At 43.2% G+C, this 27,870-nt stretch overlaps 1 protein-coding gene across 1 annotated transcript in view; it reads right to left on the bottom strand.

Annotated features, from left to right (window-relative positions):
* AHRR (aryl-hydrocarbon receptor repressor) overlaps window positions 1-27,870 on the bottom strand; it is a 138,441-nt gene that overhangs the window by 60,216 nt on the left and 50,355 nt on the right. The window lies entirely within an intron of this gene.

Genomic DNA, 27,870 nt, shown 5'->3' with positions numbered 1-27,870 from the left:
CAACTGGGGGTAATCCATAGCTGCTTCCGTGGTCATGTTGAAGTAGGCCTTCTGGGCCTCCCCACACAGGAATGGAGCCAGGATGCCTGTCCACTGGTCTTGGGGCCAGGTCTCCCGCAGTGCCGTCCTCTCGAATGCAAGGAGATATGCCTCTACATCGTCATCCATTGTCATCTTCTGTAAATAGTTGCTTGCCCATAGCGGCCGGGTCCCTTGGGACCTGTGCGTCAGCATGGTCAGGGCTTTCAACTGGTTCACTTCATTCAGGGTGGCTTGATCTTGGGCCACCTGGTTCATCAGCAATTGGTTTGTCTCCTGTTGGACACATACTGACTCTTGCTGGGCCGCCATCTGTACTCTGGTAGCCTCTTGTTGAGCCGCAGTGGCCTGTATCAATGCCTTCACTACGTCCTCCATTTTTTTTGGTGATTTACCTTGCCCTGAGGTTGCTTGCCACAGAGCCTCATTCACTATGACATCCCACTCCTGAAACCACGTGTGGCAAAGTACCTTCTCCTCAGCAGGCTCAGTCCTTTTTAGCTTTGGAGACACAGGCTTGGGCAATGCAAACCCTTCTAGGTAGCCCAGGGTCTGGCTAATCCTTCCCTCAGTCAGTCCCTTGTGCTTTTCTCCCCTTCTGGGGACAAAGCGCAACCTTCCTTGCTTGAAGGGTTCAGAGCCTTGCTGCACCTAGCTTGCTGGCAGGTTCCCTGCTTCTCTCACTCTCCCCCCTGCTTCCACGCCAGGGAGGGTTTAAACAGGTCTCCAGCAGTTGGAGCCAGCTGAACCTAATTAGTTCCCTGGTAACCCCTTTTCCAGCTGAACCTTATTTCCCTATGGTTCTCTCTCCTCAGTGGATTGGGAGAGGCCTTTTAACCCCTTGGGACTAATTACTACTCCTCCCTTTGTAGGGATTTGTCCTGGGTTTGCCACACCACACAGAGCTCCTCTGAACTCAGTAGGCTCTGCACTGGCACAAGGATCCACATGCACTGTTCTCATTGCAACATCAGGACCTTGTTCACTCAATTTCTGGGGATGACAAGAAAGACAGAGGAACAAGAACAATGTCTGTGACATTAACTAAATAAAATATATCTCAGCAGCAACAGTAACAGAAATCGGAACCTTATGACCAAGCCTGTGACTGAGTAAGAGTATGATGAAAGAATAACTTATGTTATTCTAGCGAACAGGAGTGGCTAACGGGGTTTTTGTGAAGGAGGAGCGAGTATGTGACCCTTGCGGTCTTGCATCCGAAGAAGTGGGTGTTCACCCACGAAAGCTCATGCTGCAAAACGTCTGTTAGTCTATAAGGTGCCACAGGACTCTTTGCTGCTCCTTGCGGTAAGTTTGTTGTCTGTGTTTGTATTTGTGCTGTGCTTGCTGCTCGACTGAAATATACCATGTGGTCTGTTTGTTTGGGGACCATGTGCTGGGCCTAGAGGCCTGCTAGGCAAAGCTGAGAGCTTCTTAATGAGACTTTGATCCCTAAGCCCTTTAGCACCCATCAACCCTTAACCAGGGGGCAGGGCTACTCAGGAAGACCCAGGCTTTATAAAGCCTGCTCCCAAGCGACCGGAGGAGCAAGTGAACAGGAGTGGCTAACAGGGGAGTTTTCCGAGGGAGTTTAGAGGGGAAGTCAGTGGCAGATTTAGAGTTAGTGGGGCCCTGTGCGCAGCTTCATTTTTGGGGGCCCCCTTTGGGACCCAGCCAAGAAAAAGAACACATTTTTATCCCCCTCTCCCCCCGTTTTTCATTCTTTTTTTCTTCATGCTCCTCCTATATTATAAGTAATGGGAAGTAAATGAAAATAAAGTGAGGTACCTTGATTGGGGCAGGGAGTTGGGGTGCGGGAGGGGGTGAGGGCTCTGGAAGGACGTTTGGGTGCGGGCTCTGGGCTAGGGCAGGGGGTTGGGGTGTGGGGGCATGGGAGGGGGTGAGGGTGAGGGCTCTGGGACGAAGTTTGGGTGCAGGGTGCAGGCTCTGGGCTAGGGCAGGCAGGGCTGGCTTTAGGCCGATTCCCCTGATTCCCCAGAACTGGGCCCCGTGCCTAAGAGGGCCCCGTGCCTTAGACACCATTTTAAATTTTTAAATATTTTTTTTACATACCTGGCGGTGGTCCAGGTCTTCGGGGGCACTTCGGCAGCGGGGGGTCCTTCATTCGCTCCGGGTCTTCGGCGGCATTTTGGTGGTGGGCGGGTGGGGGGTCCTTCAGTGCCATGGAAGACCCAGAGCGAGTGAAGGACTCCCCCCGCCGAAGTGCCACCAAAGACCCGGACCGCCGCCAGGTATTCGAATCAGGCCCTGCAGTTCCTAAAGCCGGCCCTGAGGGCAGGTGGTTGTGGTGCAGGAGGGGGTGAGGGCTCTGGAAGGAAGTTTGGGTACGGGGTGCAGTCTCTGGGCTGGGACAGGTGGTTGGGGTGTGGGAGGAGGCAGGGGGTGGCGCTTATCTCGGGCAGAGCAACTCCCAAAGCGACTGGCACATCCCTCCGGCAGCAACAGCTAAGTTGTGGGGGGGCCTCCTCCACACACTTCTGCCTGCAGGCGCTGCCCCAGCAGCTCCCATTCGCCACAGTTCCCATTGGCCTCAGTTCCCAGCCAACAGGAGCTGCAGAGTTGGTGCTCGGGGCAGGGGCAGTGTGCAGAGACACCCCCCAGGGGCTGCAGGGACATGCTGGTCGCTTCCAGGAGTGAAGCAGCACGGAAGGAGGGAGACAGAGTGGGCAGGGAGCTGCCTTAGCCCTCCTACTGGCACGTCTCTGCATGCCCCTTGGCGGGAGGGGGGCAGCGGGTCTCCGGGCACTTCCTGGGGCGGGGGCAGCACATGGAGCTGCCTTCCCCCTGCCAGGGACATGCAACGATGTGCCAGCAGCCGGCCACTTCTGGAAGCAGCGTGGGGCCACCAGCCACAGGATGCAGGCAGCTTGCCTGTCTGAGTCCTGCTGTGCCACCGCAAGGACTCAGGGGCAGGTTGTCAGATATTTGTCCTGCATTTTGGGGGACCCTTTGTGGCTGGGGGGCCCTGTGCCACTGCATGGTTTGTTTCATGGTAAATCCGCTGCTGGGGGGAGTGTGTGTGTGTGGGGGCGGGGGGATAGATACACTTATCATTCTGTGAACTTAATGACAAAAACACCCTCTGATAAAAACAAAACAACAAAGGAATGAGCTGCAGGAGTAAAAAGATAATGCAGGCAGAAGTCCAGCAACACAGTGGGGGCCATCCAGTTTATTGCACCAAATGCAGCATGTATGATTACCTACCCTATGGGCGCATTCGGTGCAAGGAGCTCCTGGCCCTCAGAGACTGTGTACAGGCTTTGGAGACCAGAGTGGCTGAACTGGAGGAGCTAAGGGGGACAGAGAAGTATATAGATGAAACTTTTTGGGACACAGTAGAATGGTCCCACCCCCAGTCTGACAGACTCTGGGCTATTGAGGAGGATCAAAGTCTCAGGGAAGGAGATCATCCAACTGGAGCAAAGGGAAACAATAATAGTTGGGACCTTCCTTCCAGATGATGTTGTAATATCCTCTCGCACTGAGGATACCTCTCTGGAGGAGGGAACTCCAGTTATTGGGAAGAGACAGGTAATAGTTATGGGGGATTCGATCATTAGAAACATAGATAGCTGGGTTTGCAATGACTGGGAGAGCCGTATGGTGACTTGTTTGCCTGGTGCGAAGGTTGCGGAGCTCTCGAGACATCTAGATAGACTTATGTGTAATGCTGGGGAGGAGCCAGTGGCCATGGTATGTGGTAGATACCTGTGACATAGGGAAGGATAGGAGAGAGATCCTGGAGGCCAAATTTAGTAAGGTAAGAGGTTGAAGTCCAGGACCTCCATGGTAGCATTCTCTGAAATGCTTCCAGTTCCACTTGTGGGGCCAGTTAGACAGGCAGAACTGCAGGGTTTCAATGCATAGATGATGCAAGGGTGCAGGGAGGAGGGGTTTAGATTTATTAGGCACTAAGGAAACTTTTGGGAAACGGGGAGCCTATACAGGAAAGATGGGCTCCACCTAAACCAAAATGGAACCAGATTGCTGGCACTTAAAATTAAAAAGATGGTAGAGCAATATTTAAAGCTGAAACGTGTGGAGGAGCACGTGGTTCAGACAGAGACATCCCTTAGGGGAGGATCTATTAATGGAGATTCTCTATGTCCTAGTAAGGAGGAGAGGATGGAAGATGATAAAATACGGGTAGGATCCGATGAGAAACAGTCAAATGAAAAAGAGACCCATTCAGTTACATCACATACAAGTTTTTTAAGTGCTTATATACAAATGCTAGAAGTCTAAATAAAAAGATGAGTGAACTAGAGTGCCTCATATTAAATGAAGATATTGATATAATAGGCATTACAGAAACTTGGTGGAATGAAGATAATCAATGGGACACAGTAATCACAGAATCATAGAATATGAGGGTTGGAAGGGACCTCAGGAGGTCATCTAGTCCAATCCCTAGACAGATGTTTGCCCCAGAGCCCTAAATGGCCCCCTCAAGGATTGAACTCACAACCCTGGGTTTAGCAGGCTATATAAAATATATCAAAAGGACAGAACAGGTCATGCTGGTGGGGGAGTGGCACTATATGTGAAAGAAAGTGTAGAATCAGATGAAGTAAAAATCTTAAATGAACCAAACTGTACCATAGAATCTCTATGAATAGTAATTCCATGCTCTAATAATAAGAATATCGCAGTAGGGATATATTACCGACCACCTGACCAGGATGGTGACAGCAACTGTGAAATGGTTAGGGAGATTACAGAGGCTATAAAAATGAAAAAAACTCAATAATAATGGGGGATTTCAACCATCCCCATATTGAATGGGTACATGTCACCTCAGGACGGGATGCAGAGATAAAGTTTCTTGACACCTTAAATGGCTGTTTCTTGGAACAGCTAGTCCTGGAACCCACAAGAGGAGAGGTAATTCTTGATTTAGTCCTAAGTGGAGCACTGGATCTGGTCCTGTGACAGATTTTTGTTACCAATCTGCCTGGGGCATCAGGTGATCAGGCTGAGGCCACAGGATTGTTAGGGGAGGAGATGAAGGAGCACACCAAGTGACTAATTTTAAAGCTTTATTAATTAAATAAAAGCAGTGAGTGCTCAGTTTTCCCCACGTTATCTAAAGGAAGGAAGAACGTGTTAGTGCCCTCACCCACTTTCATACTCACACATGCACAACCCAAGGCTGGCCAAGCCCGGGTGTAACGTAAGAAGAACAGGGGGAAGGGTGGACAAGAGTTCTGTTTTGTGCACAGGTTTCACTGTTGATCTTCAACTTGCTTTAGCTTTCGGGAGGCTTTTAAGCCCTTTGTTTTTTGGGGGGTGTTTTGTTCAGGGACCTCTGTTCCCCATGCTCTTTGTACCAATCCCAACCGGCTTTTTGTGGCTTTTTAAACTTTTTAAAAACACACTGGCTTTAGGGACGCAAAACTATTGTTTTTTAACTTGCTAACCTTCACAGTTTTACCAGCTTGCAGCCCCTGTTCAGCTAAAATTTTGTTCAGCTAAATTTTCTTTTTCTTTTCTTTTTTTTTATGACTGGCCAGGGTTAAAATACAATCTTGGCTTTTTGGCATAAAAAAGTTTGTTTGTGTGCATTGGCCTTGGGTGGTTAAAGTTAGCTTTTTATTTTTAAACCTAGCTAACGTGTTAAGTTAACTCGTTCCTTTCTCCCTTCCTCCCTCTACGGCCTCTCGTAACCCGCAAAAAAACCCTTCACTCCACACTCACACCTTTAACCCTTCCCACAATACACTCCACCATATACACGCACTAGCAACATACAATGCTAAACTGCTTACCCCAAAAAATCCATAAGGGGCAATTTTACTGTAACTGTAACAGTCCACTTGGTGTAGTGACCATAATATAATTAAATTTAACATCCATGTGGTGGGGGAAAACACCACAGCAGCCCAACACTGTAGCATTTAATTTCAGAAAGAGGGACTACACAAAAATGAAGCTAGTGAAACAGAAATTAAAAGGTACAGTGCCAGAGGTGAAATACCTGCAAGGTGCATGGAAACTTTTTAAAGACACCATAATAGAGGTTCAACTTAAATGTATACCCCAAATTAAAAAACATAGTAAGAGAACCAAAAAAGTGCCACCCTGGCTAAATAACAAAGTACAAGAAGAAGTGAGAGAAAAAGAGACATCCTTTAAAAAGTGGAAGTTAAATCCTAGTGAGGAAAATAGAAAGAAACATAAATTCTGTCAAATGAAGTCTAAAAATATAATTAGGAAGGCCAAAAAATAATTTAAAAAACAACTAGGCAAAGACTCAAAAAATAATAGCAATTTGTTTTTCAGAAGCAGGAAGTCTGCTAACCAACCAGTGGCACCACTGCATGATCGAGATGCTAAAGGAGCACTCAAGGATGATAAGGCCATTGCGGAGAAATGAAATGAATTCTTTGCATCGGTCTTCACTAAAGGAGATTCCCAAACTTGAGCCATTCTTTTTAGGTGACAAATATGAGGAACTGTCCCAGATTGAAGTGTCATTAGAGAAGGTTTTGGAACAAATAGATCATCAGGAGCAGATGGTATTCACCCAAAAGTTCTGAAGGAACTCCAATGTGAAATTGCAGAACTACTAACTGTAGTTTGTAACCTAACATTTAAATCAGCTTCTGTACGAAATGACTGGAGGATAGCTAACATGATGCCAATTTTTAAAAAGGGCTCCAGAGGTGATCCTGGCATTTACAGGCCAGTAAGCCTGACTTCAATACTCGGCAAACTGGTTGAAACTATAATAAATAATAAAATTGTCAGACGCATAGATGAACATAATTTGTTGGGGAAAAGTCAACATGGTTTTTGTACAGGGAAATCATGCCTCCCCAATCTACTAGAATTCTTTGAGGGTGTCAACAAGCATGGATATGGGGGATCCAGTGGATATAGTGTACTTAGATTTTCAGAAAGCCTTTGACAAGGTCCCTCACCAAAGGCTCTTAAGCAAAGTAAGTTGTCATGGGAAAAGAGGGAAGGTCCTCTCATGGATTGGTAACTGGTTAAAAGATAGGAAACAAAGGGTAGGAATAAATGGTCATTTTTCAGAATGGAGAGAGGTAAATAGTGGTGTCCCCCAGGGTTCTGTACTGCAACCAGTATTGTTCGACACAGGGGCTGCTCCAGGCCCCAGCATGCCAAGTGCATGCTTGGGGCGGCAAGCCGCGGGGGGTGCTCTGCCGGTGCCGCGAGGGCGGCAGGCAGGCTGCCTTTGGTGGCTTGCCTGCGGAGGGTCCGCTGGTCCCGCGGCTTCGGCGGACCTCCCGCAGGCGTGCCTGCGGAGGGTCCGCTGGTCCCGCGGCTTCGGTGGACCTCCCGCAGGTGTGCCTGCGGGAGGTCCTGCCTGCCGTGCTTGGGGCGGCAAAATCCCTAGAGCCACCCCTGGTTCAACATATTAATAAATGATCTCGAAAAAGGGGTAAACAGTGAGGTGGCAAAATTTGAAGATGATAGAAAATTATTCAAGATAGTTAAGTCCCAGGCAGACTGCAAAGAGCTACAAAAGGATCTCTCATAACTGGGTGACTGAGCAACAAAATGGTAGATGAAATTCAGTGTTGATAAATGCAAAGTAATGCACACTGGAAAACATAATCCCAACTATACATATAAATTGATGGGGTCTAAATTAGCTGCTACCACTCAAGAATGAGATCTTGAAGTCATTGTGGAGAGTTCTCTGAAAACATCCACTCAATGTGTAGTGGCTGTCAAAAAAGTGAACAGAATGTTGGGAATCATTAAGAAAGGGATAGATAATAGGACAGAAAATATCATATTGCCTCTGTATAAATCCATGGAACGCCCACATCTTGAATACTGTGTTCCAGATGTGGTCGCCCCATCTCAAAAAAGATATATTGGAATTTGAAAAGGTTTAGAAAAGGGCAACAAAAATGATTTGGGGTATGGAATGGCTTCCATATGAGGGTAGATTAATAAGCATGGATTTTTCAGCTTGGAAAAAGAGATGACTAAGGGAGGAATGGTAGAGGTCTATAAAATCATACCTAATGTGGAGAAAGTAAATAAGGAAGTGTTATTTACTCCTCCTCATAACACAAGAACTAGGGGTCACTAAGTGAAATTAATAGGCAGCAAATTTAAAACAAACAAAAGGAAGCATTTTTTCACACAATGCACAGCATTAAAAGGTGACCATAACACATTTTTCCTCATATGACAAAAAGAGAAAAGTCTGATGTGTTGAGTAACAAGTGTTTTTTAGTAATTGATTGGATCATACGGTTTCATACAGCACTGAGCACAAGGAATTCTCACTTTTGCGTACCCTGATAGGAAAAATAAGGGGATACTGACACAAAGATCTAGCTTGAAAAATATCTGATCATTTTCAGCCCTACCATAACTGAGCTCAGCTCCGCTTGCTTCAATGGAGGTGCACTGGCTTACTCCATGACTCAGTTTGGCTCAAAAAGTTAGGGAATGCAATAAATAAATTTCTAATAGAATTCCATCTACTCAAAAATCAAATATGAAAATCCATGCAATTCAGAAAGTGTATAAAGAATGCACTTAAACCCCCTCCACTTCCCACCACCACTGTGATCCACTTTCCCCTCATCTTTCCTGGTAATGCATTAGTTGGCCTGCTGAAGTCAAAGCAATCTTACAGCGACTTACTGATGTGTCATTTATCTCTCTTCTGGATTTGGTCCCCTATCTGCAGGCCAGTGTCACCAGCAGATCATCTCTTAGACTTTCATTCCTTCCTTTCTACGGCTTTCAGAACATTCCTGCCACATATCACTCTTATTTGCTCCCTTTTGTATGAAAAGATGCAGGGCTAAATTCATACCTGGTAACTACATTGAAGCAGGAATTTTATCCATTATCTTTTAAAGAAAAGAGTTTCAACACTATATGTCATTAGACCAGTGGATCACACAAGAGACTGTTTAAAAATAACCAAAACACAGGCACTGGAGAGGATAAACGAAGCCTTTAACATGAAATAAACATATTCATTTAAAATATTCCATCTGAGCACAAGATGTACACAGGTTATACAGAAAACTCTTTGTATCTGGCTTTATCGAACTTAGAGGTAGAAATATTATAGGCACAATTCCTTGTAATATTGTATTCTAGCACCAAAATATACTAGGAACTTTAAAGACAAAGATGCAGACACATTGCCTCCCTGTATACTTTATAGAAAGCAACCCCCAACCCTACAATGGAATAGAGTGACCAGATGTCTCAATTTTATAGGGACAGTCCCGATTTTTGGGTCTTTTTCTTATATAGGCTCCTATTACCCCTCACTCCCTGTCCTGATTTTTCACACTTGCTGTCTGATCACCCTACAATGGAAAGAAAGAAGAAAAAAATCCAAAATCTTGCTCTTTAATCAGATAGATGCCATGCCACACTGTTGTACAGAAATTGATGAATTCACATTACAGTACGGGACATTTTGTTTCCAGAGCACAGGAGAGAAGATCTGTTTTGATCTTTCTTGTTCACTGTTATCTAGTGAGATTGTCACATTTTGACTTGAGCTCACTAGAGGAAGGAAGTGAAACCCACTAGTCGGGGGGAAATCTGTCTGAGAGCAGTTCCTCAAAAAAGTCTTTTCCGGTAAAGAAAGAAAAAGGAGGTGATGTGACAAGATATTAATGAATAGAATTCTTTATATAACACCTTACACAATGCTTTTGAATCTTTTGACAATAGTTTTCAGGGTTTTTTTAAAATCACTCACTGACATCTCAGAAGTAGTAAACAATAAAATGAAGAATCGTACATTAAAGTTGTGAGTGTAAATGCTCAGATCAGGAAATTAAAATGAAAAAGCTACTATAAGAACATTAATTCGGTCACGTTGTACTTCCTGAATATTTCCTGGTGTAAATTTAACAGAACCATGAATATATCAAGGTTCACATTTAAAGTCTAATTCTGCAAAGTGATCTGCACAGGTGGACCTTCTCCCCACTTGGAGTCCCATGGAAGTGCATGAATAATAGTCTGCCCAGGCATATATTGCTTTGCAGGACTGGGGGTCTTAAACAGAAATAGCAGATATACAGAGAGAGAGAGTGTGTGTGTGTGTGTGTGAGAGAGAGAGAGAGAGAGAGAGATGCTCAGCTTAACATTACTATGAGAAAGTTAACTTTTCACTTCCTCACTTTCTCATAGCCTCTTCACATAGTATAGTGTCTATGCTGGGAAAAGGGAGCATATTAAGTAAGCTGGGAGAAGGGGTGTCTCCCCTCTAAGACTTTAGAAATTAAGTAAAAAGATGGCAGGCCCATGAGCAAATGGCAGGACTAGGACCATCAATATTTCTAAACCATAAGAATTATTTTCCTTCAAAATGTGTAAAATATAATCTTTGAAGGTGCAAATACAGTGCACCCAAACTGTAACTCTGCTTTTAATTTGTTTTCCAGTTTCCAAAAATTGCAAATATAGCAACATACAGAAATAAAATTACCATGGCACATCCTCAAAAGTAGGAGTTAAACACCTAAATATCTTTGAGGATCTGGGCCTATACCATTATTACTTGGCTTAGGGAACATGTACAAAGAGAACTGCCAAGTAATATTCTGTATTAATATAATAAAGTATTAGGGCCCAGTCTCGTAACCTTTTTCTCATGTGAAAAGATCTAACTCTGAGCAGTCCCATTGAATTGAATTGGACTTCTTGGACGGGAATGACTCCTCACTTGTGGCCAGATTCTGTCTGCTTGACTCATGGGGACTATTTTAGGAGAAAGGTGTGAGTAAAGTTGGTAATATTGGGCACGTATGTGTAAGATATTGCAGGATGTGGTCCTTACTTTATGGAAATTACATGTCTTTCATTATGATCAGATTTCCAGTTTTTAAAGGATGTCTTTTTGTCACTGGCTTCCTCTTTTACCTCTTGCTGTTTTTCTTTTTATTTGGAGTATACATTTAGCTTGAGCCTTTATTATAGTGTTTTAAATAAGCTTCCATGTGGCTTGCAGGCATTTTACTCTTGTGACTGATCCTTTTAATTTTTGTTTAACTAGCCTCCTCATTTTTGTGTAGATCCCCTTTTGGAAGTTAAATGCTAGTGAGTTTCTTTGGTATTTCCCTCCCTAAAAGGATGTTAAATTTAATTATATTATGGTCACTGATACCAAGAAGTTCAGCTATTAGAGCAGATTCTCTTGGAGCAGATTCTGTTTGTCATTTAGGACTAAATCAAGAATTGCCTCTCCTCTTAGTGGTACCAGGACTAGCTGCTCCAAGAAGCAGTAATTTATGGTGCTTAGAAATTTTATCTCTCCATCCCATCCTGAGGTGACATGTACTCAGTCAATATGGGATAGTTGCTATCCCCCAGTATTATTGGGTTTTCTGGTTTTTTAAGCTTCTCTAATCTCCCTGAGCATTTCACAATTTCAGTCACCATCATGGTCAGGTGGTCAGTAGTATATTCCTATTGCTACACTCTTATTATTTAAGCATGGAATTTGTATACATAGAGATTCTATGGTACAGTTAGATTCATTTAAGATTTTTATTATATTTTACACTGTGCTTTCATTCACATATAGTGCCACTCCCCCACCAGTGAGACCTCTTCTGTCATTCCTACATATTTTCAATCTTGGTATTACCATGCCCCATTGATTATCATCATTCCACCAATTTTCCTAAGTACTTCTGTATTCACATTGTTTTTGCACTAGTGTAATACTATTGACTTCAGTGGATTTATTCCTGACTTGTACTGATGTACATGAGATTAGAATCTGGCTCATAATCCTTGGGTCTTGACACTGTAGTTGCTTGCTATTGAAATGATTACATTGAAGAAATACTTCAGATGGAAAATGAACAACAGAAGCTTATAATAGAGAAGCAAAGATCATGTTTTCAAGCAAATGATCTTAAGGAATGGTGGGAAAGAGCTATAGAAAATACACACAATAGAAGTAGAAGTATTTCTAAGAGGAATGTTTTTGAAGAGGAATTATTAAATATGCATCTTATGACTGCAACAGCCTAAAGAGAAGTTGTGAATATAGAGCAAAGAAATTTTCTCTTAGTGGGGCAGAGCTGCAGAGAGGAGGCTCATTTATGCATTGCTGGTCTACCGTGCAGCAGAGCTCTATTCCACTGATCAAGAGATCACTTTCATAACCACTTTTCTGAGGTCACAGCTGAGTCTGCTACAGTCACGCAAGCCCCGGCTACTGGAGTTTACTATAACAATACATGTTCATGAAAACCTCTTGAAGAGGCAGTACATCCTCTCTACTGAAACAGACGACACATGTAAGCATAATGGGCCACTTGAAGGATGTGTCATGGGCTGTTAGGTTTGGTTTAAACATTTAGCAGAAGTGGAATATGGTACTTTGGAGTTTTGTCCAGATATAACAATGTACCGGTGATAGGGAAAAGTAAACCTTTGTCAAGATTAATAGTTCAAGAATGCTCTTAAGAAATGCATGCTGAACCCTTTTTCAAATAATTATTCAAATAGTTTATGGGTTTAAAAAAAACAACAGTCCATGTCCATCAAGTACATGCTACTGTAAGTTATATTAGTTAAGTTATTTTAAAAAGTCACGGCAAATAGTGAAACAAACATTATTCACAATAAATTATAGCTAAGATTGTCCTGAAGCTCTAAAATCAACATTTGTTACTACTAGTCTACTATAAACAGCAGTATTGCAGAAATGTAAGGTAACTAAATGATACTACTGTCAAAAGTTTATTCAGAAAGAAAAAAAAAGGAATTATGAATTATAGTTCATAAAGCATAAAGACTTAGTCTTCTTTTTAATTGATAGAATACCTCCCAAATTACCACACAACAATCTTTTGAATGGAACAGCCTGTTAGGTAATGACTGGGAGAGATGGTAACAGTGGAGAAAGACAAATTTAAAGAAAAAAATTAAAACACCATCCTCACTTCCATAAATTGAATTCTAATAAGTTTAAAAGTTTAATTTGGTCTATTTCCATTGATTATATTATAGTAGCTCTATGAAGACAATTTCTGTTCCATTGGATTATCATCCTTGGCAATTATCACTTGGGGTAACATTTTTAAATGGTCCTAAGTGACTTAGGAGCCTATATCCTATTTTTAAAAGTGACCTTAGGAACATTGGAGCACATCTTCCATTGACTCTTAATGTGACTTAGGCTCCTAAGTGCCTACAGGTATATATACACTGCAATTAGTCATCTGCGGCTGGGCCGTGTCAGCTGATTCAGGCTCGTGGGGCTTGGGCTAAGGGACTGTTTAACTGCGGTGTAGACATCCGGGCTCTGGCTGGAGCCCGAGCCCTGGGACACCTGCGAGGCGGGAGGGTCCCAGGGCCCAGGCTCCAGCCCAAGTGTCTACACCACAATTACACAACCCCTTAGCCCAAACCCCAGTCAGCTCACATGGGCCAGCCACCGTTTTTTATTTGCAGTGTAGACATACCCACTGTCACTAAGTCACTGAAGAGCTTTTGAAAATTTTACCCTGTATCCTGTAATTATTTTTCACTACTCTGTGAAAAATACTACTAATTTCTACTACAAATTTCCATGGAAATGGCATTAAAACAGACTAACATCAACTCCTCTGTAAATAAACACACTTGTTTTTGTCTGCTCTTTTTAAAGTCAGGGTAAACTTCAAAAGCTGCATCCAAAGTTAGTGTGCCTGAACTACTAATACACATGCTTAATTAATTAAGTTGACCGTTTCCTTTCTTCAGTTATGCTGGAAACAGATATATCAGAGCAGTACTGTGTTACTCTGCCTTTTAAAAAATTACACATGAATCTGTGTATGCCAGCAGGCTCTGCTGCTCCCTTCCATGCATCAATTTCACAAGGTCTTTTGCTTTACCTACCCGTTTCCACTGTAGCCAACCCCATTCCACACAGATCCTCTAAGAACTGCAGTAGACACATTGCAAGCACCAGGGGCGGCTCTAGGGATTTTGCCGCCCCATGCACGGCAGGCAGGCTGCCTCCGGTGGTTTGCCTGCGGACCCTCCGCAGGCACGCCTGCGGGAGGTCCACCGAAGCCGCGGGACCAGCGGACCCTCCGCAGGCAAGCCGCCGAAGGCAGCCTGCCTGCCGCCCTCGTGGCACCAGCAGAGCAGCCCCCCCCCCCGGCTTGCCGCCCCAAGCACGCGCTTGGCGTGCTGGGGCCTGGAGCCGCCCCTGGCAAGCACTCTGCTTGTGACAGCTGGACACAGGGGCGGCTCCAGCCCCCAGCACGCCAAGCGCGTGCTTGGGGCGGCATGCCATGGGGGGCGCTCTGCTGGTCGCCGGGAGGGCGGCAGGCAGTTCCGGTGGACCTCCCACAGGCGTCCTGCAGATGCTCCACTGAAGCCACGGGACCAGCGGACCCTCGGCAGGCACGTCTGTGGGAGGTCCACCAGAGCCGCAGGACTGGCGACTGGCAGAACGCCCCCCGTGGTGTGCCGCCGTGCTTGGGGCGGCGAAATGGCTAGAGCTGCCCCTGGCTGGACAATGAAATTACATCTCAGAACATTGTTTTCACCTGAATTGAAAAATTAAAAACACTAGCAGGGATGAACAAAGCATGGACTCCTATTCCACACTCTAACAGGACCTCAACTAATTACACATACAAAAAACCTTAAGAAGTTTTACTGTACCTTCAGTGATTATATTTGCATTTGATCATGAGACTAAATACAGATTATGTTGTTGCATGTTCCTGATCAGGCCGGAATCAATGTAGGAGAGCAATAGTCTCTCAAATATAATCACTTACATTCAGTGTGATCAGCATAACAGGCAGCCAGAGGCAGAGCCAGCTGACAATGGGCAGAGAGTCTGTATGGGAAGTGTCAGCTGTCTTTGGTGCACCCCCTCATGGTCAGGGATGGCTCTGCAGAGCCCTGCCTCAGTTTCCCCTCTCAGACAACCCAAGGACTCTACACCCGGCTCTTTTGTTTAGGTATACCTCCTGGGGGGTCAGTTTATTATTAATCCGAATGCAAATAATCTGTAGCAAAATCCCAAAACAGCAGGAACCCTCCCAGCATCTCTCCCCGGAGATAATCCTCACCGGGGAGCATCCCTCACTCCCCCTGGTCCTCTCACGTTTCCCCTGAGCCAACTCTCCAGCATAGAGACATGTGGTGGGCAAGCCCCTCCACTGCTCCCCTGCCTTCAGATCTCTCCAGCCCTTGGCTTTAGCTCTCTGGTTTAGAGTCAGTAGACATCTACCACGCTCTGGCCTTCAGCCCCGGCTCTCTGGCTTGGGGAGGTCAGCTGGTCAAACCCCTCTGACTTTCCTGCCTTTAGCCTTCCCCCAGGAACCTATCTTCTGGGTTTGGCATCTCCTGCCAACCTCCTCCTCCTGGGAAGCTCTGACCTACTGGTCCCTCTTTAGGGGTCAGGTGCCCTTTTTTCAGCCCAATTTGTGTGAGCGGATGATGCACAGATGCATTAGCTCTGCTCTCTCTTAAAGGGACAATGTCACCACGTGACAGGCAGGTTAAAGGAACCAGCACATTTAGCAGCATTACCTTCATCCTAGCACTGCTCCAGGCGGGAGCCCTTTAGTCTGTTCCCCGCCACAAGAATTATCATTGTAGGGAAATAGATAGCCCTGGAGCCTCCCTCTACCTCAAAGGCCACAGTTTAAACTGAGAGATATTTAAAAGGTGAAATCTCCTTTTCAAAGGAACATTACATTTTAGTATTAACTTCTTTCATGTATTGCAAAGCATTGTGGGATTAGAAGATTATAAATCCCTTCCTGATGCTGAAGTAGACGGAACTGGTTGTGTTTTGAAAAGATCTCTTGGAGTTGGGCTGCTGTCAACGTTTTGGTTATTTTTTGCCTTGCACTTATAAAAAAATGCTGGAATTGCATCCTTCCTACCCTATTAGGTTCAAGATTTAACAAACATAGCATTTAGCTTTGTTAGATAACAGCAAATGTCTATGGAAGGAATGAAACATTTTAAATTGGAACTTTAATAGTTGTAACATATGAAAATAAGAATAAACTAGAGCAGCTGTGAAATTCCAGTTTAAATTATTTGTAATCCCTTTATTTTAGAATATACCACATTTTATCAGCTACAGTGTAATCAACTCCCCTTGCTTAAAAGGTGTCCATAGTAGGACTTCTTTCTGACACATATACATTTCTACCACTTATCTTTCAATTCTAGGAAAAGAATTGGCTACTAATGCAATGTAGTGAAATCAGTATGCAGCACAACCTCTGTTATTCCAGTCCCCAAATTATTACAAATTTCCTCAATTTTCCATCACAGCTCTAACTGTGTGCTTCATAACCTCTTAATGCAGATGAGAGGATGAATATAGTGATTCTGATTAGCTGTTAGTCCCCTTAAGAACATAAGATCCGCCATATTGGGTCAGATCAAAGATCCATCTAGCCCAGTATCCTGTCTTCTGACAGTGGCCAATGCCAGGTGCTTCAGAGGGAATGATCAGAACAGGTAATCAACACGTGATCCATCCCCTGTAGCCTACTGTCAACTTCTGGCAAACAGAGGCTAGGGACACCAGAACCTGAAGGGACACCCCTTCAGATTCTCTTTCTAGTTCTTTTGTGGAATTTCTGTTTTATCTGCAAGTTCCACAGTAAAGTGCTATCTGATTCACTTATACTCCAGATAATAACCCAAAATCAAGCCATTTGAGGTTAATATAACTATAAAGTGTTATCTAATAAATACAATAACTTTAAACAACTACTAAAGGTTACACTTTCACTAAAATGATTTCCAAGTGCCACAGAGAGCAATAAGAATCAACCTTTGAAGATTTTACAATTACAAAAATCATGTCAAGCATCGTTGTTTTCCAATAAAAAACCTGTACCCTACCACACTTGCCACATACTGTAAAGATGAACTTAGAGCTCAGCTGCCTTTGTGCCAGGTCCCAGTGCTTTCTACTTGAATTTTGTATGCAGTGAAGTTAGAAGTGTTCCATTTTCCAGCAGCCAAAATAGAACAAGTTCTAGGTTAGATAATACTTCAGCACATAGAACACAGTACTACAGACAGACCTCACTGCAATACGTAAGTGGCAGGGAGTTTCAACAGGGCAAAAAACAGAAAAATAAAATCAGTTATAGACGGGGCGGCTCTAGGATTTGCACCGCCCCAAGCAGGGCGGCATGCCGTGGGGGGCGCTCTGGCGGTCGCCAGTCCCGCGGCTCCAGTGGACCTCCTGCAGACGTGCGGAAGGTCCACTGGAGCCGCGGGACCAGCGGACCCTCCGCAGGCATGCCTGCGGGAGGTCCACTGGAGCCGCCTGCCGCCCTCCCGCGGGACGCCACCCCAAGCGCGCGCTTGGCGCGCTGGGGTCTGGAGCCGGCCCTGGTTATAGAAAATATTTTAAAAATAGGTTGGGGCTTCACTTCAAGTGAGTCTCCCAGATGTGGCTGGGGATAGAACAATATTTAGGGTCTGATGCATTGGTGTCCATTTGGCTATCTGCTGGCATAAAGGAGCTCTGAAGGTATCTAAGTGCCCTGCTGGGGAATTTCACAGACAGAGGGTTTCCCCAATAGACACTGAGATAATGCTAGGGGGGAGCCTGGGCATGTTGGGGAAAAGAGGCAGATCTGGGGTATTCCTATGTCCAATTTATTCCCTATTCCAGAATGATCCACAGGGGACATTGGCAGCCAATGATAGGTTAGGAGAGCTCCTCAAGGTCTTCTAAACTGTGCCAAGGGACAAAATGGCCATTGGCTAATACAGCATAGGTGAGACACAAAAGTGGTATGAAGAGACCAGTGTCTATCTTTTCTCCCTCCACCCAGTCCCTCTGTCAAGCTTTGCTGTGGTACAGGATTAATTTGGCTCACTAGCCCAAAAAGATAAAATACTCCATGGGAGCAAGGTGCAGTTAGTTGCAGTGGAAACAGAAATTTGCAATTTCCTGACTTGTTCTAAGTTTAAATTTACTACCGATTTCATATTCCCCTGCTAGCAGATATGATGAAAGTAGGTACAGTAGTTTCAAAATTACCTGCACCAGAATGCATGTGAAGGGAAGAGCAGGGATCACAAACTCATTATCTCTTTACAATCCTGCTTCTTCCTGCAACATTTAAGTTTATAACTTAAAAAAATGCTTCCATGTTTTTCCATAGTGAAGACAACCATCACAAAACAGCCGTGTGGAAGCCAGCCCCATCGCTGTGTGGAAGCCAGCCCCATCGCTGCAGGGGGGAGGGGAGTGGGAAGAGCATTGGTCAGGACATGACAGCTGACTCATGAATTGACTGGCCCATAATATCCGCCACAAAGGACTGAGAATGCTGGTCATGAAGCCTATGGGTGGGAGAGGGGAATCAGCCTCTGACAGCCTAATGACAGCCTAATGACACAGGGAGTGCTGACAACAATTCATTATTTATTCCCTGCCCCTGCTGCAATGATTCTTATTGCCTTGAATCTAAGGTAGGAATATATGTAGGGAAGGGAAGGAAAGGTGCATTCCCTCCCTATGGCCCATTCAATGAAAGCATGAGAAGGATAACTACTTTCATCATCTCAGATCACACTGGTGAAGAACATAAAGGCTCACAGAGAGCAGAAGGGAAAAGAGGTCTCCCTGACTCCTCTCATATCCAATATGGTCCCCTAACCCTCCATTAATACAGGGAAATAAATGGAGAAAAAGGTCTGGGATGGAAGGAAGAGTTGGAGGAGAAGTTAAAAGGGAACATTGGAGAAGAAGGGAGATGACATAGGAAAAGAAGCCTTGGAGATGGAGGAAGCGAGAAAACAAAACAGGGAACATGAGCAAAGGTGGGAAAGAGGAAAAATAGATGGAGAAAACAAGAAGGTCCAAAGCAAGACTGAATCAGAAATGAAAAACGTTCTCAAGAAAAGAGGAGGTGGATTGTAAGAAGAATGGCTAAGGAAAGACAAATGGAAAATTCCTCAAAGTCTGAAGAAAACAGATTAAGGAACCATGGACACAAAAACACAGAAGGAAAATCACCAAGGTAAACAGTAGAAGGAAAAGGGGAGGAGGAAGGAAAAAAATAAAAGATGGCAATTAATTAAAAGTTTAACACAAAAGTACATTGATAAGCATAGGTGCTGGAACTAGGGGTGCTGGGCATGTGGCAGCACCCCCTGGCTTGAAGTGGTTTCCATTATATACAGGTTTTACAGCTTGGTTCAATGGCTCTCAGCACCCCCACTATACAAATTGTTCCAGCACCCCTGCTAATAAGATACCCATAATTCATCAAATGCATGACATTATCTCATGGCTGTGTTTTATAGGTCAGCCTGAGTCCACACCTCTGAGCTCTCCCAACAGTGCCTATAGCCTTCTACCTTTGCTGCTCTGGTTAGAGCATGGCTGGCTGAAGCCCTCTTCAGATGAGCTACAGCAGCAGTGAAGGTGTGAACTGACCCCTCCTACATCATATTCATTTAAATGACATTTTAACTTCAATATCTAGAAACACTGGACCAAATTCTGAATACCTTATTTGGATAAAACTCCCAATGACATCAAAGCTGAGTAAAACTGAACAAGGAATTGAAGCTTTACTTCCTTGTCTTTATGTTCCCTCCATACCCAAACCTTTTGTTTTACCAGAATGGGCTTTTTGCTCAAATTCTCTCTAGAGCAGGTCTTTCCTGGCACACTGCCTCAGTTGGAAGGGGACTCAGTTTCTCTCTGCCCTCTTCATCCTTGGAATTTACATTTCCCAGTCTCCTCTTCAGCAGTTGCAATCAAGATGAACATATGGCTTTAACCCCCACCCCACCCCTTCACCCCCAGACACACACACACTGTTGCTAAAAGCTGTTGTATACATTATTTGGCAAAGAGTTACTGGTTGTCACAGTAAGACTTGTACTTTGCCGCTGGGGCTTGTCTCTAGGAGGAGAAATGGTCAAAGCAATGCCAGTTTGCTGTTCATTCCTGAAGTAAGGCTAGAGACAACTGGAAGTTAGGTTCAGTGACTTTGTAGAAAATACATCGTTTACTGAAAATGGAATATACAATATATCATACCGGTCATTGCCTGGGTGTTGTGACTCCCTCCTAATATGTACAGAAAAAGAAGTTAAACAATGTAACTACAGTGACCTCTTGGAGTTTAGTATCAGAGGGGTAGCCGTGTTAGTCTGGATCTGTAAAAGCAGCAAAGAGTTGGAGCATTAGCTTTCGTGGGTGAATACCCACTTCGTCGGATGTATGTAGTGGAAAAAACTACATGCATCCAACAAAGTGGGTATTCACCCACGAAAGCTTATGTTCCAATACGTCTGTTAGTCTATAAGGTGCCACAGGACTCTTTGCTGCTCTTGGAGATTAGTGTCATTGCAGCTTTACTGCTATAGACAAAGCCCAACTTCTGTCCAGAAAATGACCTCTGAAGAGCTCAGCTTTGTGCCCGAGGGTAATGCCTGACTCACACTGCTGATTTTAACGGCATTATAAATTGCCCTGACGATCCCTATAAAGAATGCAGAATGTGACAGGAGGTTTTCACTACTGGGACATATCAAGCATGACTGGTGAACAAATCCTCAGCCTGATATTATCTCTGCTTTATTAGCTACTAATGTCAGTGACAAAATGGTGAGCATGCTCCCCAATTAATATGGCAGCTGTTTATGTGTTTAACTGTTTCTGAAGTGCTTATCACTGTGGTACCAGTGGGGACTTTTAATGCTACTGGGTGGGAATAGAGATAGACAATGGGAGAGGCTCATCTGTGGTATAACATCTCTGAATTCAAGTGAGTCACATCAAGTGTGAATTTGGCCCACTAGAGCTTGAGGCAGTGAGAGTGATGAAGAAAAAATTCAAATCTAAAATGGATACATAGAAAAGAGGCTCATTATTAATAGGGCCTTGGAAAGTGCAGCGCCCTCTTATGGGGTGTTGAACACACTCAACTCTCCCACTGAATTCTGTGGGAGTTGAGGGCACCCAACACCTTATAGGACTGAACCTTTAATAACAGTGAAGGTAAAACTCGTGTTTTTGATTTAGAACATCTGTTTTTCTCATGTGGATAATTCCTTGTTCTGAGGCATGAAGATTTTTTTCCCTTACGAACTAATGCGCATTAAACAAACAAACAAACAAGCAAACAAGCAAACAAAGTCATTCAATCCCTGCTTTTCTGTATTTAAAATCTCAGCCATAATGTTGCATTAGCATATTTTCCATTTAATTATTGTATTCATCAGTACATGATTCATTATCTAAGATAGACTATTTGTTCACTTAAGAAATGTTTCCATAACAATATCAGTATGTGTATTTTAACAGGCCATTCTCCCCTATAAAGTATATGAAGCTTAACTGATCTAGGATTATTCTTTGAATAAAATATTTGGAGAAAAATATCCAATTTCAGTGATAAGAGTTATAAAGCAACATTGTGAAATATAATAACACAACTGAGGATAGTGTGTTCTATACCAGATGTTGAAATACTCCGAGTATTTAAGATGTATGTAAGGTGATATGTACGGCTTACAAACATAGAGTTGATAAGAGAGCGATAAATTTGTAAGTTGATTAGAAAAAAAAACCTAGAAACTTCCATGCTGCCTCTTACACTTGGATCTAATCCCTCTGCTCCCTCAAATCCCTCCCCTCAAAACCCTTCCCTACCACAATTCCTATAAGAAATCAGCCAGTTAATCATGGTAGATTGAGGGCCAGATGGGGTTAGTTAGCACTTTATTTATAAATTATATGAATTGCACATATAGATAATATATATTTGATTGCATTCTCCTCCCTCCATCTTTGGTAGGTCACTTGCCTCCATATGCCTTAATAGCGCAATGAGCTCCATGCATGCAGGCCCCTACCTTCCATGTGGCTCTCTATTCAGTAGGGCTCCATGGGCAGGCAAGGGTCTTCATGCATCTTAATGCAGGACCAGGGTCTTAGACTGTAAGATTTTCAGGGCAGGAACTACATCTTTGTATGTATTTGTGAAATACTTACCACCATTACCTCCATTTTCAGTTGGGACCTCTGGTCATAAAGATAATATAAATATTAAATAAGAATACTAAATATTAAATATTAAATAAGAACTACCTAAAAAAGATAAAATTAGCTAGCAAAAATTTAAATATAATGTAGAAGTTATCTGAGACATTTTTCAGCAATGGGAACATTCTAAAATTAGAACATGTGTAGACAGAGACACGAAGGAAATGATACATTTGGCTAATAAATAAACAATCTGGGGATTAAATTTTTTAAGTAGAAGAAAAAAATTTGGTAATGAATATGATCTAAAACTCTTCAAAATATACCTATACTGCCCCAAAAGAAGATGAAACAATTTAACTATCTAAATTAGCACTAATATCAAGAGAAGATTTGGGGATATTAAAAAAATATGCACATGCTTAACTTTTACACATGATAAGTAGTCCCAAGACTCATATGCATAAATCTTTTCAGGATTGGAGACATAGAGAGCAATAGTTCCTCTTGGTTAACACCAGCTACAGGAGAAATGCCACTGTTAATGGGTAAGGGTGCATAATATGTGCTTCCTATTTTGGATAATTATTGTATTTTAATTTAATTTTGTAAACAATCCATAGATAATACAGTGATGGACACCATATAAAAACCTGTAATATGATATATTCCATACAGATATAAAAAGGGAGTGGTGAGATTAGAAGCAGAATGGGATTACAGTAGAATTTTAGAAAATAGAGCAAATAATTCCATATTTGGTAAGAATATTGTATATCAGTGAACTTTCACAAAAGATAATACCACCTTCCTATGAAGGAGATGTTAAGTGTTTTAAAGGAACCTTAATAAGGATCTAATTTAGTGTAATGCTGTTTTACAGTACATTTTCACTTGTATCACTAAGATGTCTAGATTTTAGAAAATATATCAGCTGGTGGATAAACAGGAATGCACCAAAAATTGTAATCATATCAAGATTGTACTATAAAAGGGAACTCAGCTAAACATAATCCGAGAAATTATTTAACTTGATAGAGATAAACTCTAAGTGCACTGACTCATCTGTTATTGCCATATTAGACACAGAGGAAAACTGGAATTTTAGTAAACTGGAATTTTCTTTTCAAGACACTTAAGAGAAGGAAACTAGGCCAAACATAATAAACTGGAAATACATACTTTACACTAAACCAAATGAGCAAGGAATAGAACAAATTAGATATCTACACAATGTAAATTTTGCAAATTGTTTGCAGTGTTGTTGCTGTGTTGGTCCTAGGATATTAGGGACACAACGTGGGTGAGGTAATTGTTTTATAAGACCATCTTCTGTTGGTGAAAGAGGCAAGCTTTCAAGCTAGCCAGAGCTCTTCTTCAGGGCTGTGAAAGGTATTCAGAGGGTATGTCTACTCTGCAATTAGAAACCGGCGGCAGGCCCTTCCAAATGACGTGGGCTCATAGGGCTCGGACTAAGGAGATGTTTAATTTCAGTGTAGATGTTTGGGCTTGGGCTGGAGCTCAGGCTCTAGGACCCTGTGAGGTGGGAGGGTCCCAGAGCTCAAGCTGCAGCCCAAGCCCGAATGTCTACCCCGCAACTGAACAGTCCCACAGTCTGAGCCCCACCACGAGCCTGAGTCAGTTGGCACAGGCCAATCACAGGTGCTGTCACAGGAATTTTTTCTGTATTAAAGTAGGTTCTCTCAGGGTGGAGTGTCCTTGTTTGGTGAAGGCAGTTTTAAGTGTGTTAAAGTGCACGTCCTGGACTTTCTCCTCAGAGCATATTCTGTGGTATCTGAGTGCCTGGCAGTAGATAACAGATTTCTTGGTGTGTTAGGTTTGGTCACTGGATCTATGAAGGCAGGTGCGGTGATCCAGGGGTTTCTTATATATAGTTGTCTGTAGGGTTCCATTGTTGAAGTTGATTGTGGTGTCCAGGAAGTTGATGCTGGTGTGGGAGTATTCTAGAGAGAATACAATGGATGGATGGTGGTTGTTGAAATTGTGGTGTATAATGAAGGAGTATAGGTCGTCTGTCCAGAGGATGAAAATATCATCAATGTAGCTTAGGTAATTGATTTCATGGTGTATTTGTCCAGAATTTCTTCCTCCAGGTGCCCCATGAAGAGGTTAGCATACTGAGCAGCTATCCTAGTACCCATGGGTGTTCTCATTGTTTGGACAGAGTGTTTGTTGTTGAATGTCAAATGAGTATGGGTGAGGATGAAATGAATGAGTCTGGCAATGTGTTTGGGGTGGATATCTGAGGGTTGTCCATTGTCTTGTGGATATTTGAGACAGGTAGCGATGCTGTCATTGCGAGGGATGTTGGTGTATGGGGAGGCCGCACAAATACCTCAAAAGAACCTTCTTGGGAAAAAAAACCCTTCCAGGAAACCTCCCCACAAACGTCTGACTGCACACTGGAAATGAAAGAGAATGTGAGATGCTGTTTTTTTTTTTATTTTTGGCTTGGCTGTGCTGTGTGCTGTGTGTGGCTGGCCTGGGCTGGCTTTGGGTCATTTGCTAATTTAATTGTATATGATATAGTTAGACAGTGTGTAGGATGATGTGATGACCTAATGGGTTACAGCTGTGGCTGTGTGGGTGTAATTAATTAATTTAATAATGATTTTTGCTTATATTGTATATAAGAGCATGCTGGGAATGAATAAACGCAGATGCATACACACACACGCTCTCTCTCTCTGCTTGGGATCACATTGAATGTTGAACTCTGTTCCTGCTCTTCTGCGATGCAACAGCACACCCCTGCCAGTCACCTGCCACTCCAGACTGGAACCCATATGGGGTATCATTAAGCAATTACAACCTATTCTTGATGGGGACCACATCCTGAAATAAATCTTCACCAAACTCCCTCTTCTGGCTTTCAAACAACCCCACCCCCAACCTCTCCAAGCTCATCATCCGAAGCAAGTTCCCCACAGACCAGGACCCTGCCATAATAGCAAATGCAAAATTTGCAGACATATGTCACTGCTACAGTGATCGATACCCCCCCCTCCCCGCAACACCCCTTTCAAGATCTATAGATACTACACATGCCTATTACACCATGTGGTGTATCTTATCCTGTGCACTAAATGCCACAATTAAAACTATGTGGGTGAAACCAGACAATCACTACACACTCTTGCATGAACTCACACTGAAAAATGATACAAGACAAAAACACCATATAACTGGTGGACAAACACTTTTCAGAAATTGATCATTCCATATCTGACTCCTCAGTCCTCAGCCTCACAGGAAATCTGCACAACATCTTAAAATATGAACCTGGGAGCTTAAATTCATAATTTTGCTAGACACTAAAAATCATGGTCTTGACAACTGCATTTCCCCTTCAAAAAATGTTTCTACCACTACAAATGCAAACAGTACATTCTGAAGCAGTGATCTTACCTCTACAGCAAGCAATATTTTATACTTTGCACTTGTACAGTGGGATCTTAAAACACTTCAAATGTTACCATGTTTGTCCCCCCAAAATTCCTGCCTATTTTCAGGTGGGGAAACTGTAGAATGGAGAGAGGAGGGAGGGATAAATGCCTTGACCAAGATCACAAAGTGTCTCAGCAGCAGAGCCAGGAACAGGATCCAGATAACCTATCTCCCAGTCCTGAGCTACAGCGACAACACTATGCTTCTTCACAACCTTGTGTAATTATATTCTGCTTATCTAAATTAGCACTATAGTTTCTGTTGGATAGGAGATATTGCATTTCCTTAATACACATCTTGAGAGTGAAGAAACACCTTCCCTTCCAATACGATGATTGCTCATTAAACTAAAAACAGGTGTAAAGCAAATCAGAGTGCATGCCTCAGGCAATGCTTTCCTAATGCTGCCTCCTTTCCATCATAGCAGCTGTTAGGGCAACATTATTGTTAGTGGCCTTCTTGAACTTTTGCAATTAAACAAATTTTTTTGGATGGCCCAAAACCACCCCACTGATTTTCAAATCCATCTGAGCCAGCTATTTAGCTCTTCATCACACACTGACATCCACCATCTTCTTTAGACAGGAAAATGAGAGTTAAATCAGCACATTAATTGAGTTACTCCAGGTTTACCACCAGTGTAAATGAGAACAGAATTTGATCTATAGACTGCTAACAAGTGGCCTCACAGCCAGACTGTGACTGAAGCCATTGGCTGCAATGGAGGAGGTGAAAATGCACATTGCCCAAGCAGGAACTCATCTGAGAGCACAAGGGAGAGGGTGACTCTCTTTCACCACTGACACTGGACTCAATGGGCCAGATTCTCTCTTGCCCTGCCCCTTGACAGTGCTTTACACCAGTGCAGATTGAGTGCAAAGTGCATGTCAATTGTTACCAAATTGGAAATATAAATGGTTACACGAGGGGAAGAGCAATGGAAAAATCAGGTCTACTGGCTACATCTCAAATTGAGTATTTTATTGACTTCTCCCAGCACTAGTCTAGCACTGATACAGCTCCATGGTGGGAACATTTGTGTAGACAATCCATCTTTGTTTCTACCACCATGTCATATAGACCTGAGAGCACTCCTGCCATTTATAGCAACAGGGCTAAACCAACCCTGGGAGAACTCCCTAGTAGCCAAAGACACCCTCCCCCACTTACCATTTCCTGCTCTATGGACTTATAAACAGCCAGTGCAAGCACTGTCACAACACTGAGACCTATTGAGCCACTCACCACCAAGTCACCTAACAATGACAAGGTGGCAGGAGAAATGCAACTAGCTCTTCAAGAGATGGAATAGCAATTGCAGTATGGTGCACAAAGGCTACACATGTTCCGCAGAGTCCTCTCTTCAGCACTCTACCAAGTACTGACCAGGCCTAACATCATTTAACTTATGAGGCTTGACATCGTAACAGTCTATAGACGCATGGCTGCAGGCAAAATTATGTTTTTGTTGTGTGTTTGATAACTTTTGGTAAGAGAATATGTAGGAACAAAGTAACAGTCTCCTGCATAATGCTGCAGAGTGCTAACACAGTATAAGACATCAAACACAAATAGAGCATGAAGCCATTAATTCCACAGCGAAGTCTAGAGTGGAAGGCATTCTCGAGTGCCCAAACCACCTTAGTTTTTAAGTACTGATGGCATCAGGAATGTTCAGATTGATATAAACCTCTTCCCCCACCCCCAAATATCAGCTACTTCTTCTGCAAGTATATCTTACTGTGACTCCCATAATGTTCATCTCCTTTATCGTTGTTGCAGCTTACTATACAATTAACTTGAAAGCATTTGTAAAACTGCTATGTAGGTCACAAACTGAAAAAGGAGCTACAGTAAAAGCATACTCAGCCTGCTAAAAGGCTCAGAATAATTAAATACACTTTACTGAAGTCCAAAAGCAAACTTAGTAGTACCATACAAAACTGACATTTATTTATAATTAAGGCCCCTTCTCTGCCATTATTCCATGAGTATAGAAATAGCCATGGTAATTTGGAGACAGCTCCAGAATTTGCCACTGCCATGGAGCCTTGCTCTAAAAGATTCCCTTGCTGTTCGCAGATGAGGGGAATTTGTGCAGATCACGAGTCCTCTTAAGTTCCTTTGAATGAGTCTGAGCCCAGGAAGGGTAAGTCCTGCTCAGACAAGTTACTCTACTACAAAACACAGAGATGTGGGGGCTAACATGATGATTTGGGAACCTGTCTGTACAATTTATAAATTCTGGTTGATACTGTAAAGTAATTATTATGAAATTGTTGTATCAGAGGAAGCCTCTCTATGTGAATCCACCATTGCTGGCAAAGCGGTGTCACCTCCCTGCCAGACTGGGGACAATC

This window comes from Mauremys reevesii, linkage group 2, assembly GCF_016161935.1.
Source record: "Mauremys reevesii isolate NIE-2019 linkage group 2, ASM1616193v1, whole genome shotgun sequence".
Taxonomy (NCBI): Eukaryota; Metazoa; Chordata; order Testudines; family Geoemydidae; genus Mauremys; species Mauremys reevesii.
This window is presented reverse-complemented; position numbering and strand designations above follow the sequence as displayed.